At 28.2% G+C, this 5,373-nt stretch overlaps 1 protein-coding gene across 4 annotated transcripts in view; it reads left to right on the forward strand.

The window, feature by feature from the left end:
- LOC117176019 (WD repeat-containing protein 47) overlaps window positions 1–5,373 on the forward strand; it is a 249,114-nt gene that overhangs the window by 49,025 nt on the left and 194,716 nt on the right. The gene's annotated exons all lie outside the window — the stretch shown is intronic.

Consider the following 5,373-nt stretch of genomic DNA (forward strand, 5'->3'; position numbering starts at 1 on the left):
CCCCCTTCCACCACCAAGTAAGTGTGTGGAGGGTGTGTAAAGGAATAGAGAAGGTGTAAGAAAAATGTAAACCCTTAGGGGACACATTAGAAGCTTCTACTACTACTACTACAAAAAGCAAGGCATTTTAGAAAAAGCTCAAAAACATAATAATGAATAAAAATATTAAAAAAAAATTGTTTTTCCAATGAAAGAATTTTAATTCGTAGTTGTTTCTGGACATTCATAGCATCTTGAATTTTTATGCATACTGATTTATTTCCATTCCTCATAATTGATTTTATCTTTGAAATTAACAATTTTCTTTGTCACCTATTTTTCATTTTTGAATATGCTATTCAAGTATTTTATAACAGCATGCAAAGAAAGGTTTTATTCTTTATAATTTTAGATTTAATAAACTATAATAGAGACATGTACTTTTTTAGTATGCATCACAAGAGAAATTACAGACTTAATTGCTTTTTATGTTATTTCAAAAATAAAATAAAAAAATGTTCCCTTCACACTTAACATGAAGTTGTCCCTGTTGCATGGAAACGCTTTATTGTTCATTTTCCAGTTATTTATTTTGCGCATTGGACTAAAATCATCGAATTTTAGAAACATTGATGTACAATTTGAAAATAGTTCAAAAAATTTCATCGCTGGACCCCACAATCTTCGTTCTGCTAAGTGCGCTCTTTCTTCCTTTCCCTTATAATTAAAATTTTTCAAGAACACCAAAAATTCGTTATCTGCTTCACATGCTTGTTTTTGAGCAGCGTCTGGCAAAAAGTATCGTGTATATCAAGGGCGTACGGTTTTTTTTCGCTCTTGTGACTGCCGCCCTCGCTTTGCTCGGGCGGCGAGTTTGCTTTCGGCAAAATAGCATTGTTATGCCTTCGATACACAATGCACTAGGTTGATGACTTAGTTTTAAGATCCTAATATAAAAATCCTTCATTTTTTAAACGAAGTTTCGAATTTTTTATTTTTTGATGCTGCAGGTTTCTGTTCATTAATTTTGAAAGTTTACAATGAGAAACCATATAATTTTTAAAGTTTTAAAAAGAATTAAACTTTGAATGTTCATAATATTCTCGATTCTTTAATTTTCGACCGTAAAAAAATCTAGTGGTTTTCTTGACAGACATCACATTTTGTAGCAAAAAAATCTATCTACTCACTTTGAATGTCACTTGATACTACATTATATGATACTTATTAATAATATATTTATGATCTTTAAAATGCCTAGAAAAGTTTGTTGACCAATGTCGTGGTTTCAAATTAAAATACTAATATTGTCGAATCGTAGAATATCAAATTAAAATAATTCATGGTTGCATAATTTGCAGTTTAGAGGATTTGTAATTGAACATTTTTGAATTAAATGCATCCAGGAAAAATTAACAAATAAATTAGGAGAATAATTTCTAAAATTCAAGCCTTAAAAATTAGAAGATTTTAGAACCAGGAATTACAAAGTTCATTATTTTTCATTCGATATTGTTCGAAAATATTGAGCATTTCAAACTGAAATTAATTAAAAACAATTTCAAATTGAAAAGTTTGAAATTGGGCAATTTCCAGCATTGTGATTATATAGGAAAGATCGTCTAACAGTATATTATAATAAACCTACAGTAGATAATCATTTATTTAGAATACTAATATATGTAAAATAATTAATTTAATTAATAGTAATATACGTTTTAACATAATAAGATAAGTATGAATTATTTCACGTATATTGACCTTATAATGATTTTCAACTGTAGGTTCATTGTCTACTACAGGGTGGTTTCCCTATAGTGAAACCTTGTTTTGTATTCTTTTTTTTATTTATTTTTTTATTTCCGAAGTAATATCTGAAAATTGTCCAATTCATAGTTAAAGATTTGAAAATATAAATCATTTACCATTACAACAAATTGTATTGGAAAATTCCGAGAATTAAAAATAATAATAAAGGAAGTGCCAAAATAACACGAAGATGGTCCTGGGGCTAAAGCGTAGGCTTTGAACCCACTCCGTCGGGTTCCGTGTTCCATTCTTATCTCGCTCTCTGGAAGAGCCTCGGTGGCCCATGCGGTGAACACTAGTCTCATCTCCGGAGAGTTGTGGGACCGGTACCTCTAGAGAAAAAGGTTTTCTCTAAGTACTTAAAGCTGTTGCTCTTGATGGTTCGGAACCCACCTTAAACTGTAGGCCCCCCTCCCACCACCAAGTAATTGTGTGGGGTGTGTGTAAAGGAATAGAGAAGAAGGTGCAAAAAAATGTAAACCCTTAGGGGAAACATTAGAAGCTTCTATTCCAAGTCCAACTAAAAAGTTAAAAATATATTTTTAAATCAAAACAGGTCAAAGCTAAATTTTTATTTTTTTCCTTTCATTATTTTAATTTTTGTAATTTAAATTGTGATGATTGAATTTTGAAAAGTATAATTAACGATTTAAAAATTCTAAATTTTTTAGTGATTTGAATTCACTTAAAATAATAAAAAAAATGTAACGGTTTGCGTGTAAAATATGCTCAATATCATCATTTTTGGAAGTTAACATTTTTTTAGCTTGAATTCATTTGGATTTGTAGAAATGTTTCAGTTTTTAATATTTTCCATTAAAAATTACTTTTTATTTGTAACGCTTTTTTAAAATAAATTAATTGTAAAAATATAGCATGAAAATTTTTTGATTTTGAACGGTCAAAATGACGGTAAGCTTATTTTTTGGGTTTAATTAAATTTTTCAGCAAATTTTGCGTTAAAAAATTCAATTTATTTTTTAATTTGTCAAATTTTAATCGCTACGATTGGAGAATTATTTAAATTCAAAAGTTTCAATTTTTAATTATTAAATTTTGAACTCTTTTAATTTTAAATAATACAATACCAATTTCTTTGAATTTTAAATGAATTAATTTTCAAAATTCTAATCTAAAAATATTTATTCCAATTACTAACGTTTTGAAACTGTCCTAATTAAAAAAATTTTAAACTGAAATCATTCAATTTCGATATTCGTCAATTCAAAATAAATCGGCTTCATTTTTAATCAGAAATTTTCCAATTTCAACTCCTGTTTGAAGAAATTGTTCAATTTTCAACATTTTTGCCTGAAATATTTTAATTTTGAGAGGTTCAAATCCTTCTCAGTCTATTTCATACATGGTCCATTTTTACAAATTTTACCTAATCTAAAACAGTTGGAATTGGAACGTTATCAATTTTAAATCGATTAATATTTGTTTTAAATTTAAAATGCTTACAATTCGAAACTATTAATGAATAATTTTTGTTCTAAGAATGACTATTTAAAACTTAATATTTAAAAATTTGTTCAATATTGTACTTGAAAATTGTTCATATTTTTAATGTTATTGCTATAGAGTTTTTATTTCCATTTTTTATACTTTTCTGTAAAGTATAAACCACGAATTTCTAGACTCTCAATTGTCAAAGAGCTTACAAAGTTTTTGAGTAAAAAGCCCAGACTCGGAAGATAAAGCGAGCTCTCTTCTCGTTATCGACATTTTCTACGAAATTCTTCCCCAAAATGGAGCTGATGCGTGTTCTATCTTTCTTTGTTGAATATCATAAAATCTTCTCAATATTTGAAAGTATGAAACGGAATGTGCGAAATAAAACATGTTGAAATGTAAATTTTTTGTTTTAACATACTGCATTTATATTTCTCTAGCAGCTTGTGTTTCGATGAAGTCGTAAATAATGTTGTTTTCAAAATAAAAGAAGATTCTTTAATTTTAATAAAATATTGCATTTTCACATATTTTCAGAAAAACTGTCGACTTTCCTCAGATGGAAATGAAGTGTTTACCAGAATCCAGTCTCGAGACATCCTTAAACTCTCTACTAAATTATATGCAGATTCTTGAACCCATCGTTAAGTTGTTCATGATCTCCAGGCTTTTCAAAAGTTTCTCGTTTCTATCTTCAGCGAGCTACGTAGGGTAGAATTATCTCCATTAAAGGTCAATATTAATTATTTAAAGAGGAACTACCGGTTTCTGCAAAACGTCGCTTTAGAATTTTTTATTGTAACTTTTCTAGAGGCAATTTTAATCATAGTCTAGGCACCAGACCATTTTTAATTATTAAAAATCCTAGCCATATAGTAATTACCTAGAACAATGAAAGTATTCAAGTCAGGTACCTTTGACTCAGCGACTCGCCCGAGCTGTGGCATTCGTGGTCTGTTTACACAGCGAGATGGGAATTCATTGATTTTTCTTTCGCCTTTTTTCGTGAGGCAAATGCATCTCTGAATCTGGCCTCCTAGTCAGATTTTCTGCTTAATTAAGAAAAATATATATATACAGGCGGAATGACACCGAGAAAATTTGATGATTTTTGGACCTTGTGAGTGCCGAAACGTAGAGATCCGTTAAAACCAGAGATCGAAAATTTGGATGATTATATTTCACTCTCATAAATGAGAATGTAAAAAATGTAATATTTATGAGCATGACGACACTGAGCAAAATTTAAGATCTATGATGTAACAATTTATTATACTATATGTAAATAGCGACAGAAGGTTGAAAATTCCTTTAAAAATGAAAAATGTTGTTGAAAATTCACGTATTTTATTCAAAGTTAATATTTTTTGATAAAACTGTAATCTTGTTCATTGAGCATTCGTTTGATTATTTGAAAATTTAACTATTTAGTGAAAAATTTATCTATTTTCTTTAAAATTTGTCTTATCTTGGTAGAAAATTCATCTTTTGAGTTTAAAATTCTACTATAGGGTCTAAATTTATTTTTTTGGTTGAAGATTAATTATCTTATTTAAAAAATCATTTCTTGTCGAAGCACTTGAACTATTCTGTTGAAAATTCGTTTTTACTTTGTTAAAAATGATTTTTTTATTTTGAAAATTTAACAGTTCCATGTTGTTTTCATATTTAATTTTTTCAGTTGAAAGTTCAGCTACTGGTTTCAAATTTTTGTACTTTGTTGAAATTTTGTATTTTAGGTAATCGAATATCAATCTTCTTGGTGATTAATTTACCTTTTTGTTTGAAAATTTATTTATCTGGTTGGAAATTTGACAATAAGGTTGAAAACTCCTTTAAAATTCAGAATTTAGTTGAAAATACATGTATTTTGTTAAATATCAATATTTTTGTGTAGAAATTGATATTTTTTATTAAAAATTAAGTTTTTATGAAAATTGAAGTACACGGAGAAAAATGGATGTTTAAATGTAGATGTTCAAACCTAATACGCAGATATTCATGCCAAACATTTAACATCTTTTTCAGATGTTAGGTGTAAAAATATTTTTATGTTAAACTGAAACACATTCAGATGTTAAAACCGTTCGAGCGCATGCGCATCGCGCATTGCAATTTCACGGATATATT

The sequence above is a fragment of the Belonocnema kinseyi genome, chromosome 7 (assembly GCF_010883055.1).
Source record: "Belonocnema kinseyi isolate 2016_QV_RU_SX_M_011 chromosome 7, B_treatae_v1, whole genome shotgun sequence".
NCBI classification, from domain to species: Eukaryota; Metazoa; Arthropoda; class Insecta; order Hymenoptera; family Cynipidae; genus Belonocnema; species Belonocnema kinseyi.